The sequence below is a fragment of the Euprymna scolopes genome, chromosome 3, assembly GCF_053919585.1.
Source record: "Euprymna scolopes isolate OS-2025 chromosome 3, ASM5391958v1, whole genome shotgun sequence".
NCBI classification, from domain to species: domain Eukaryota; kingdom Metazoa; phylum Mollusca; class Cephalopoda; order Sepiida; family Sepiolidae; genus Euprymna; species Euprymna scolopes.
In genome coordinates this window covers 50,049,779-50,063,759 of record NC_136484.1, presented here as the reverse complement: position 1 = coordinate 50,063,759, position 13,981 = coordinate 50,049,779, and positions in this window count along the sequence as shown.

Genomic DNA, 13,981 nt, shown 5'->3' with positions numbered 1-13,981 from the left:
AAATGGGATATTAAGTAAACACGTAATTACTTTAGTTTTTTAAAGCAAAGAATCGATATAGATATGAATAAGAAGAAAATGCCGGCCTTTTCAAGCAGGATAGCTTCGTTTCAGTTTTATAGTATTGAACGGTATAGTATTGCGCCGTCAGATTCACGGTTGTACTATTGTAATATAAAGAACACGCAGAAAGGGTTGTAATCAACTGAATTCCTTCTAGTATATTGACAAAAAAAAAAGCTTAAACAGATATATAAATAAAAAGGTTATGTAAATGTTTTTAAAAAGACACGTAATCACGTGAGCAGGATTTTTTCCTTCTTTTGACGCGATAACAAGTAACGTTCTTATTTTTTATTATTTATCTATTTTCGAAAGAGTGCCACGTGCAAGTGGAGAAGGAAAAAAACAGAGTTATGCAAAATTTGTGTCGAGAATTGTCTTAAGTTCCGACTTTATTTATTTTTTTTTTTGTGGGGGGGGCTTTCACTTTAATAAAAACCTGAATTTATGAGGTGAATTTATTCGATACAATATGATTCAACTAAAAAAAATAAATAAAAGTAAACGTGAATTAAGATTAAAGTTAAGGTGTTATTGTGGATCCTCACCCCTTTTAAAAAAAACTTGTTAAACTTTGTGACATATTTCCATTCTATGGAGGTCAGGCACGAACGAACACCCCATAATTTTATCATACCATATTTCTTCAAACTGAAACATAATTATCAAAGGATACTTACGCAAATAGATATGAAAAGTCTTTGTAAAAGTTTGTGCCATATTTTCATGGAGTACAGGTGTGAACGCAGACCCCAAAATTTAATTATACCATCCCTATTTAAGTTGCAACATACTTATCAAAGTATTCTTATGTACATCTATAACCAAAACCCCTGTACACGTTTTTTTTTTCATTTTTTATTTACATACTTTGGGGGCCAGTCGCGAACGCAGACCCCAAAATTTTATGAACCACCGTTCTGTCAGATCAAACCTACCCATTCCTGTGTCTCGATACATCTTCTATCATTATATGTAATCAGTTTTTTTTTAAATAGTCAACCATATAGGAGCCTATTCGTGACCACACACACACACACACGTTCAGCTTTATATATTATATATACATATATACATATATATATATATATATATATATATATATATATATATATATATATATATATATGAACGACATATCATAAAATGAAATGTATAGAGACAGAATGTATGAAAAAACTAAATCAATTGATTTAATAAAAATCATCCGAAAGCGTGCAGTTGATCAGTTTCGTTTTAATTAAACTTTTTTTTCCTGAAGAAAGTAAATTTTAAAATTTATGTTAAAAACATAAGCAATCAGATGCCAAATCAGATGTCTTTATCCTGAAAAAAAAATGTACCCTCCCCCCCCAAAAAAAAACGAAAAAGAAACGAGTGAAATGCAATAAAAACAATAAGATCAGAATTCATTATTAGATGATGAGGTGTATTGCATGGTTTAATTGCTATATAACGAATAAGAATAGAGTCGAAGACCTACATTAGAAGCTCATGAGAGAATGATTGTTGCACTTTTGACGCACTTGTGGCATGGGAGAGAGGATTTACTCTTAAGTAGGATGCAATTATTTAAAATCAAAATTGTGAATAATATATTTTCTTTTTTATATCTTACTAATAAGAACTACTCATCTACCGATCACTGTTGAAATAAATACTGACAATTATACACAATATATTACATCACCTTCTGATAGTGTATATAAATGGAATAATATATATAATATGATATGGATTTTCTTGTGAAACTACCAACATTATACTGGTGCTACCAGATCAGGTTGTATGAAGATATTGGCTTCCTGAGATGAAATGTGCCTAACATTGATGCTTTTTGTTTTCCTACTTCCTTTTGCAAAACTTAATTATGTTCTGCAAAACCAAGAACAAAAACAATAACCCACCTTTTCCTTCTTCCCATTTACCCTTTCTCTTTCTATCTCACCCACTTCCTGATTGGTTTCCTAACTTAAAATGTACTAAACATTAATACTGTAATAGTTTTCCCTCGCCTATTGCAAAACGCATTCATGTCATGTAGGACAGCAAACAAAAACGACAAAATCCACTATAAAACAATAAAACCAAACTAAACACTAAAAACTCGTGATTGAAGATGCAAAGACTTTGAAGAATGAAAACGTTCTACAAAATACCTGAATGCAGCATGATACTATTTTAAAAATAACTCGATTCAGCAAGGGTTATATGCCATTAAACAAAACAACAAAATCAAACCAAACCAACATTAGAAGACAACAGAAAAATTCCTGTGTAAATTTTGAAAACTCACCACTTACAACTACTATTAAAGCGCGTTCCTCAAACAATATGTATACATTTACTCTCAGTTTGTAAATTATTACATTTAATCCTATTATAATACTCTCTAAGAAACGTAACCCAACGACAAAATATAAAACATTTTCCTTTTCCTGCGATAAGTGCCCCCCGCGTGAATAAAAAATACAGACAAACGTTACACTATTGCACCAATCATTAATTAACTTACAAGAAATAGCATTTTGTACATATTACGTAAGAGTTAGGGATTAAATAACAACCACTCCCCGATTTTCATTTAATTTCTGTGCGTGTAACAGAAGATAACCATGGTTTACCGGACTGGCGGAATGATTGGAATTGAGCAGTGTAATCCACATATTCACATTACATAGAATCACTCTTAAGAATAATAGATTCAATTATCAAACATCTCGATTAGCATTCACAGCCACATTTTACGATGCATATAGTCACCATGTAAGTAAATTAGTTTTAGATCTATTGCCTGTACATTACTTTCGTTTCATTTACATTTTCATTAAATTATTGCGATACACGTATTAAGATAAATTATCTCTTACAACACAGCAAAAGCGAACGCAGCGCACATTTTTAAAATTCATTGAATCATAGATCAGTGACTGATTTCATTTTTCACCTTACCGATTGTATCATTGCATTATACACTCAGACATACGGATGTCCAAAACTATAATAACCAGACGTATCAAAACTTTTCTATTTACTGATACTGCTCGCAGAACATTTTCCCATATAAACTTGCAAAAATTAAAACGCATATTTCGAACACTTCCTGACATCCATACGATTCTAGAAAAGCTTGCCAGCTCTTTATCGTATTGAACAATTTTAACAAACTACAATTTTTTTGGTGATAAATCAGGTACTTCTTCGTATAAATAAAGTCAAGTCATTATTAAATAACTATTTTATCACTTTTATTTAGTAAAAATATATGTTTAAACACCCTCTTATTTATTTACTTTTTTAATTTTCGTAACAGCTATTAAGAAATACGTTTTGTGACTTCTTACGTGTTTAAATACACGATATTTAGGTCACCCAAAATTATTTTCATGCTCCAGAAAGGAGCATTCTATACCTATACAGTAAATTTATTTTACTTAGAAGTGGTGGTGGAGCCATATTCATAACTAATTACAGAGTATTCTTCTTCTTCTTCTTCTTCTTATTATTATTATTATTATTATTATTATTATTATTATTATTATTATTTACTTGACTCACCACGAGGAAAGAGTTAGACACCAAGTCGGTTTTTAATGTGGGGTAAATCAGCTCCCCAAAATGGGGTACTCTGGATAGGAACAAAAATTAGAATTGCCTCAGTCATGAAGGATTTCTCCACCACTGACTGAGGACAGAAAAATTTAAGCGTATCATTAAAACAGATAATACACTGTGACTTTTCATCATCATTATTATTATTAGTAGTATTTGTAGTAGTAGTAGTAGTAGTAGTAGCAGTTGGCTATATTCAAACGCTTCAATTCATTTTTTTTTTTTTAGTTTTGTCTAATTTTTTCAATAAGTAACAGTGCAAACTAATCAACGTTATTAATTTTGAAACGACTTTTTATGATATGATTCTTTATTTTGTTGAAATATAATAATGTTCTTTTTTTTAGGAGTTGAGTGTACTAGTCAACCATGGCAAAAATAATCATCGGCCCAAACCTTTACATGATGCTCACACATTGTTTATTGCGACTCATGTGTTTTATGATTTGGCTGCACAACTTCACCAAGCATCTTATCTGATATTGGATAAAACATTCTTATGATACTTTTTTTTATTAAATTTCAATTTCACTGTGTTATATTTTATTATTTATTTTTATTATTACATAACGAAATATATAGTCTTTTAGCCTAACCTCAAGTTCAGGTGCACCAAAAAGGCCATCCAAACACAAAAAAAAAAAAAATGAAAAAATAGAGTAATTACCACTAGGTTTTAAGGTCAGTGGTAGAGGTAAATGATTTTTTTTGCTGCTGAATAGGCAACGCCAGGACGTCGGTAGGCTAGTGTATATATATATATATATATATATATATATATATATATATATATATATATAAAGCTGAAATGTGTGTGTGTATGTGTGTGTATGTGTGTGTGTGTGTGGTCACGAATAGGCTCCTATATGGTTGACTATTTTAAAAAACTGATTACATATAATGATAGAAGATGTATCAAGACACAGGAATGGGTAGCTTTGATCTGACAGAACGGTGATTCATTAAAATTTTCGGGTCTGCGTTCGCGCCTGGTCTACAAAGTATGGAAATAATAAAAAGTAAAAATAAAAACGTTTACAAGGGTTTTTGATATCGCTGTACATAAGAATACCTTGATAAGTATGTTTTTACTTAAATAGGGATGGTATAATAAAATAGTGGGGTCTGCATTCGCGCCTGGCCTCCATAGAATGGAAATAGGCACAAACTTTAATAAAGACTTTTCTTATCTATCTGCGTTAGTATACTTTGATAATTATGTTTCAGTTTGGAGAAATATGGTATAATAAAATTATGGGGTGTTCGTTCGTGCCTGACCTCCATAGAATGGAAAGATGTCACAAAGTTTAACAAGGTTTTTTAATATAGATCCACAGAATATTGTGATAAGTGTTTCAGTGTGAACAGGTACGGTGTAATAAATTATGGGGTTTATCTATTTTATTTTCACTTTCATGATATTTTGCTTTGGTTTTGATACCCCCAAATTCGAAGCTATCTCTTTACGACCCTTCCTTTTCATAACCTATCATACTTTCATAAATCAGAGTCCATTTTCTGTAGGCTGTTTTTGAACCCAGTCAACGACGGGTACTTTTGCTAGTATATATATATATATATATATATATATATATATATATATATATATATGGTAAAACCGGTAATTAGTAAAACCCCGAAGAGAGTGCTCAATATACTATTGCAGAGCAAATATGTGTTTTATTTTTTTATTACCGTTTTATCTTTTTGGTTAGATATGTTTCAAATGTTGGACCATGTTTACGATCTAACAGCCTCGTCAGACCTTACAGAAGTGGTTGTTAGTATTAGGAAGAGGTGTTTTAGAAGAAATACGGAAAAAGGGGGGTTGTGGTAGGAGATACTAAGGGGGAGGGAAACGGGTATTGACAATATTTCAGTTTTGAGGGTTAAGATCGATTAGATTGTATTGTGTGTGTGGGGGTAGCAGATTCTGGTAGGCGTGGGTGGAGATATATGGATATAGGGACGGGGAGGTGAAGAGAGAATGGTAAAGAAAAGAAAAGGGAGGGGTAAGGGAAGGAAGGGGAGTTTCAATTTTTAGGCTTTAAATTTTGACTGCCTTTTGCTTGTTCAGTAAGGTATATTAAGTAGATGAGAGAGAGAGGGAGAGCGAGAGGGAAAGAGAGAGAGCGAGAGGAAGAGAGAGAGAGGGGGGGAAAGGTTAATGTAGATATGTCTTTTGACAGATACAGTGTTCATTTACAATTTTCGTAGTCGCTATATGTCCTCTTGTCCATTTCAGTTTACAGTGGGTTGTTTTTTATAATACATACGTTAACGCACGCGCAAATACGCATATATACATAGACATATATATGTACATTTCTACACATCCATATACAGACACATACGCACACACATATATATAAATAATGTATATGCAGATATACATGGATGCATATGCAGACATACATACACATACACACAACTCTTATACACACATATATATACATATACACTCACAAATATATATAGACACACATATATACACACATATATATGCACACACCTACCTATATACATATATTTGGAGATATAGATCTCCAGTAAGAAGTACATAGATATTAATAAAATATAAACATACAGACATATATAGACATATACACACATATATACACATATATATACATATATATATATACATATATATATACAAATACACACACATACACATGCATATGCATACACAGACATGTATATATTTTAATACTAAGTAAACAAGGTAAAGTTAGGATAAATAAGTAATAATAAGTAAGTAAATAAGATAAATACATGGGTGTAGTTAATAATGCGGGGTTAGAAAGATGCATCGTTAAGTTCGCATATATACGAGGTGGGACTCTAATATAGTGCTTTGGACATATATATATATATATATATATATATATATATATATATATATATATATTAAATTGTAATTCAATGAATTTCAAAAAACTCTCATTGAAATGAAATGAAGTGGTTGAGTTTCATATCAAAGAATTTTTATTATTCTAAGCAAGACAAAGAATGTTTTAGAAAGTTTATCTCCTTAACCTATATGGTTTCGATGTCTACCATCTCATCAGAGGAGTGAAAATATTAGCAAATAGTTATAAAGGTATGCACCCTATTTGCTAAAGTCAGTGAGACATGGAAAGTCAAAGTGAAAATAATATAATATATAATATATTTATCAGAAGTTCTGATAAATATATTATTTTCACTTTGACTTTCCTTGTCTCACTGACTTTAGCAAATAGGGTGCATACCTTTATAACTATTTGCTAATATTTTCACTCCTCTGATGAGATGGTAGACATCGAACCCCTATAGGTTAAGGAGATAAACTTTCTAAAACATTCTTTGTCTTGCTTAGAATAATAAAAATTCTTTGATATGAAACTCAACCACTTCATTTCATTTCAATGAGAGTTTTTTGAAATTCATTGAATTACAATTTAATTTATTTGCTCTATCTTGAATATCGAGCAATTCTCGTTTAGATGGGATAACTTATAGAATATTACTGCCAGTAATATTTTGTAAACCTACAATCTCACGTTTACATAACCACTGATTGTTAAATAAAAACTACTCCGAAGAATATATATATATATATATATATATATATATATATATATATATATATGAATAAAAATGAATGCGAAAAGTATAAAAGCTTATAACTTTTCTTTATTCGTTTTTAATTGGTGACGTGCAGGAATACAAAATAATAATATTATGAAACAAAATTAAAAAACCTTTTCATATATATATATATATATATATATATATATATATATATATAGAGAGAGAGAGAGAGAGAGAGAGAGAGAGATGTATATATTTATACCAAATAAATAAAGTAAAGTTAGGATAAATAAATAATAATAAATAAATAAGTAAATACAGGGGTATAGTTAATAATACGATGTTAGGTAGACGCATCGTTAATTTCACATATATATGGGGTTGGTCCCTAAGATCGTGCTTTGGGCAGTGGTTATGTTTACCTTTATTTTCAGTGTTAAATGCACCGCTGATACAGGTACATACACACATATAAACACATATATGCATATAAACTCAGATACAGCTGTATCCGTATACATACGTTCAGCTATGCATACCCGTAGGTACACACACATATGTAGACATTAGCAGTCAAATGTATGCAAACACATACATGTGCACATAGATATAGATATACGAATACCCACCCATGCATATACACACGACCTATGAGCACATACATTCATTCACGCGCACATAGAAACATATACATAAGCACGCATAAGGATATATATATATATATATATATATATATATATATATATATATATATATATATATATAAATATATATATATAGACCCAGTTATATATATACAAATGAAGATACATGTACGGATCTTCAGTGAGATGTAGATGTACATACACGTACACACATACGCGCATACACACATGTAAACATGTACACGTACATACAACCATACAAATATATATATTCATAAAAATATAAATATGCACACATATCTCTCTCTCTCTCTCTCTCTCTCTCTCTATATATATATATATATATATATATATATATATATATATATATATATATACATAGAGATGTGTATGTTAAGTTAAGTAAAGTTAGGATAGATAAATAAATAAACAAATAAAGAATAAATAAGCGGGTGTATTTAATAATGTGAGGTAGGTAGATGAATTGTGTGATATGTTCAAAATACATGTTGCTGGTTTATTTTTTAGGGGTCTGCATTGATTTGTTTTGCTTATTGGATAGGGATTAATTTATAGTGTCTAGGGGAAATTTTTTTTAATTGGGTATGAAGGTTTAAAGGTTAAATATTAAGTTCATATATATATATACAGGAGGTGGGCTCTTAACATGGTGCTTTGGGCAGTGGTTATGCTTAACTTTATTCTCAGTGTCAAGTGTATTGTGGATATAGGCACATATACACATACAAACACATAGATGCACATAAGTCCAGGCATAGCTACATCTGCATACATACGTTCACTCATGCATATATATATAGATACACATATACATACTGACACTGGCATCCAGATGCACGCATACACATACATGCGCAGGCAGACATAGATATACAAATATATATCCATGTATATACAAACGACCCATGAGCACATACATCCATGCACGTGTATATAGAAAGATATGCATAAAGACACATAGGGATATATACATAGATCCAATCATGCCCGCACATACACATACACATGAAGATACACGCACGCATACAGACAAGTAAGTAGGTGCGTCAGAGATAATAGTATTTCTGGTATATCCATAAAAAAGCATATATATATATACAGACAGATATCCATACAAATTGCAACATATGTACACCCATATAAATATGAGCAGTTTTAGTAGTAATTAGTAAGTGGGTGGGAGTTAGTAGATGGGTAAGGTAATATAGGGTATGGGGAGAGTTGAGTAAAGGGATTTGGTTGTGTTGATGTTACAGTAATTGGGTGTATGCGGTAGATGGATGTACCGTGTGTATTATTCAGCGGGTCCAAAAAGGATGTTGTCTGAGGGATGTTTCAGAAGTGTGTATAATTGCTAAGGGGGTGGGATTTGTAATGCCGGCAGTTTATGGTGGTTTCATGTTTTCTATTTAGTAATTTGTGTCTATCTTTAAAACTGAATATAAAAAGTTTTTCGTTCAGGCAGAGGAGGCATAGGGAGTTTAACGATTTACATACGTTAGATTTTTTTAAGGATTTCCAACGTAATGGTTGGTGTAAGATTATTTGGGATTAGATCTAGATATTGGGAGGTTAGTGAGGTTTTGTTATGGTGGTTGGGGTTTGTGAAGGAGCATTTATGTACTCTAAACCTATCTTTAAATGAGGTGCTTGCCAGGCCAATATAGTATTTTTTGTCGTTTGGGTTTTCTTCAGATGCAATTGTGGCTTTATAGACTACTTCTGTTTGTAGGCATTGTTGATTAAGTGGGCACTGGGATTTGTTGGTGCAGTTACAATTATCTCTGCTAGTGTTATTTTTGTTTTCATCTTTGTTAAGTGTTTTCCTATTGTGTTTCTTGATTATTTGTTCTAGGCTATCAGTACAGCTGTAGCTAAGCTAAATTTTATTTTTATTAAATATTTTGTGTAGTGTGTGATTGTGTGGGAAATGGTTGTTTATTAGTTGAAAGAATTTTTTGCCTAGTTTCGTTTTAACCATTATATTGAAGGAGGGGGTTGAACCAAATTATTTTTCTGGCCCTATTTTTCTTGTTTGGGGTATTAGATGGATTAGGTTCAATGTAATTAAAGATGGTGTTTGGGTGGCCACTTTATTTAAGGGCATTTTCATAAGATGTTTTATGCTTGTTGAATATTTCAAGTTTAGAGGAAATAATACTTTCGATAGATGGGTGGTTCGATAGTGGGTGTATATAGAGTGGATAGGTATTGTCTTTAGTGCAGGGTTCATATGAGTTATTTATTTGGCTCTAAAAAGTTGAAAAAATCAGAACTTTTGGAGGATAAATGATGAATAACTATGATTGTTAGGCTACTCTAACATCGTAGAAATGTTCACTAAGCCAGAGTCCGTCTGGCAGGTTGTAAAACTGTGCGTAATAGCCTAGCCCTCCCTCTAAAACAAAGCTTACGAAATTTATTTCCATGAAGAAAATAATAATTTTTGGTTAGTGCTCTAAAATACTACAATGTCTCTGAAATGAAAAATCATTTTACGTTCAATTAATATTGCTCAAGCGTTTCTGAACTGGAAGGATATAGAGATCCGACTTGCTGAAGGAAACATAATTGACAAACTAGAGCAACATCTTATTGAAAAGAAAACCAAGAAGTGGCAGGAAATTCTAGCTAGATTGCTGAACATCATCAGGTTTATCGCCAAGCAGAATCTGGCACTACGGGGTCACCAGGAAGACATCCATAATGATGAAAGAGATCAAGAAAAAAAAGGAATTTTTTTAGAATTGGTAAATTTATTGGCCAAGTATGACCCTGTGCTCCGTGATCATTTGGTGAAAGTTAACCTGGGAAAGAAAATCGCTACTTCTTATTTGTCACCAGAAATTCAAAATGAATTTGTGAGCATTTTGGCAAAGCAGATGAGAAAAAAAATCATCGATCAGATCAAAGAAAGGAAATATTTTTCCATAATTTTTTATAGCACTCCTGATGTATCTCACAACGACCAGATGAATGGGGTGTTGCGCTACGTAAAAATTGACGAAAATAAAGTGACAGTGGAGAAGTCGTTTCTCCGTTTCATTGATTTTGAGAGAACGATGGGATTCAGATTTGACAAGGCTGCTATTATGGCAGGCCTCCGATCTATTTGTGTCATGCACTAACAATTCATTAAATCTGGCTTGTGTACATGCCGCTTCGGTAGCGGTTCACTCTATTGCATTTTTTTTTTTTTTTTTGCATACTGGACCGGTTATTCTCGTTCTTTTCTGCATCTATACATCGCTGGGGCGTCTTGATTCAGTTGACCGGTCTAAGTATCAAGCAGACTATGGAAACTAGATGGAGTAGTCGGGCAGATGCTGTAAATGATGTGGGAAAAATTATTGGAAGTCGTCATTGCTCTGGAACAGCTCACAGAAGAAGAAAACACAACTACAAAATCAGATGCATCTTTAATTCTCAGCTCGGTATTGTCGTTTCAGTTTCTTTTATTCTGAGCCTTTGGAAAACTATTCTTCCAGAAATCAATGATGCCCAGAAGTATCTTCAAGAAAAGGGACTGAATCTGCAACAAATTTCTGTTAGGCTGACGGCGTTGAGAGATTGCCTCGTTCAGAATAGAGAAAAAATTGTGGACACTGCAAGAGACGAATATAAAACTCTGCTCAGAAATCGGGATAAGCATGGAGCATCGTGTCCGCAAAAAAAAACGAATGGATGATGAAGGATTGACTGACTGGAGTTTGATACTGAGTTGAGACGGGAAATACTGTCTGTCATAGACAGGTTGACTGAAGAAATATCTTGCAGATTTCATCAAGTTCACAATCCTGCAAGTAAATACGCTTTTCTTACACCATCAAATCTGCTTGATGATAATTATGATTGTCAGCTTGGTGAAGTTGGCGAAGATATAGAAAAAGTTAAATCCTTTGCCGAAAGGAAGAGATTACAGTATTTTGTGAAAGCTTCAGGAAAAGACAAAATCAATGGACCTCTTGAACTTTTGAACTTTATACATCCTTGGGGATTCCGTTCCTAATATTGTAAACTTGCATTTTTCTTACCCGAGCTATTAGCGTTGACAGCTGTGAGCGCTCTTTCTCGAAATTGAAACTAATAAAAAACTACTTTCGATCAAAAATGAGCCAAACAAGGCTTACAGACGTAGTAATCCTCTCCATAGAGAGCGAACTTGTCGATAGAGTGAACTTTAATAGAATTATTGATAACTTTGCCGAAAAAAAGCGCGAAAATATATTTGTAAATTTTCAACCGACTTGATGTCTTGCGATAGTTCTCTCACAAAAAATAAATTTATAGCCTTATTTTCAATTCATAAATACATTCTTTTAAAAAAATCTTAAGCTATATTCATAAAGGATTGAAACATTATTAACAACAACAAATTTCTTAAATTTCGCGCTTAAACCGAGCGATTATACACACGGATTTCAAAAAGCATGGTTACAAGACGTGTTTTTTCTCTTCGGGAGGCTCGACTTCTTAATAATAACATTATGACGAAAAAGAAAAGAAAACTACATCGGACTATCCTCTTCTTGATACAGCCAAGTTTTTTTCAAAATTCGGACTTTAACAACAATAAAAAAGTAAATAGAAATGATCTCATCATTTCTTAACCATTTCATGTTTTCAAATGGTCTCTTTTAAATTTATAAATTCAAATATCAAACATTCTCATTTAAATTTATAAAAATATGTTTTCTAAAATGTGTGACTGTCCATTTTTTAAATTTTGCGCTTAAACCAAGCGATTACACACAAGGCTTTCAAAAAGCGCCAATACAAGACGTTTGTTTTCTCTTTGAGAGGATCGACCTCTTAATAATAACATTATGAAGAAAAAGAAAAGAAAACTACATCGCACTATCCTCTCTTTGATACAGCCATGTGTTTTGTGAAAATTCAGACTGTAACAACAACAAAAAAGTAAATAAAAATGATTTTATCATTTCTTAACATCTTCAGGTGTCCAAATGGTCTCATTTAAATTTACTATTATATTTGTTTGTGTAGCCAATTAATTTAATTGAACATTTTTTTTATAATTTGAATTATACGTTTTTGTTTTGAAAAAAAGTATTTGGTTTCTTTTGTTTCATATTAACGTTTACATAATTCCTTTCAGATTAATGTTTACATACTTATTATTATTCAAATTATTGAAAAGATAATTAAATTAAAAGTTAAAAAGGGGGTGGGAATTGTGTAAAGATTAATCTGAAGAGAATTGTGTAAACATTAGTTCAATGAAAATAAATATTTTGGGGGCTTTTGGGAATTTTGAAGGTTTTAACAGGTTGTCATATGCCAGCAATAGGCGGGGGCGGCAAACAGGTAATCATATGTCAGCTAGTTGGGGGAAAAACATGTAGTTATATGCCAGCGTGGGGGGGGGCAGGTAATTATATGCCAACGGGGGAAGGGGGCGCATTTGAATAGTGCAAGCTAGAAAATCATATCTACATTCAATAACGCAACATTTAGAATGAAATAAGGAACAGATTTTTTATAGGTCTCATTAGCAAATATTTAAGTATATAAAGTACAAATATTTAAGTACATAACAGGAAAAATCGAGAAAAAAACTTAAAACTTCAAGAACAAGAGAAATTCAAGAGACGGCTAATTATGTTCTCCCAAGGCGAAATCGCCTATTAGAGTAGATATACAGAAGTAGCAGCAAGCGCTAGGGCGGTATATGTATATTTAACGAACTTATTCATGTCTTGGCTATTTCTTAACTGCATTGTTTTACCTAATATATTTTAGTGTGGTATTTAGAATTTGTTTTCTTAAGCGCAGTGACAAGCTAGAACAAAGCAAGTGGGGAATAGCTCAAACAATTCTGAACAAATCGATCCACAAAATATGTAGTGTCATGAAGAGTAAGTTGGTCCTGAACCCCAACTTCAAGTGCAGGAGTTACCTGAGACAAATACACCCTATTGACGGTCGTTTCCACAAAAAGATGACAAAATCCTAGAGATGGTCGACTCTTTCTGCTACTGCTGAGATATGTTAAGTGCAAGTGGTAGATGTACCTCAGCATAATCACAAAAATGAAGACGCCA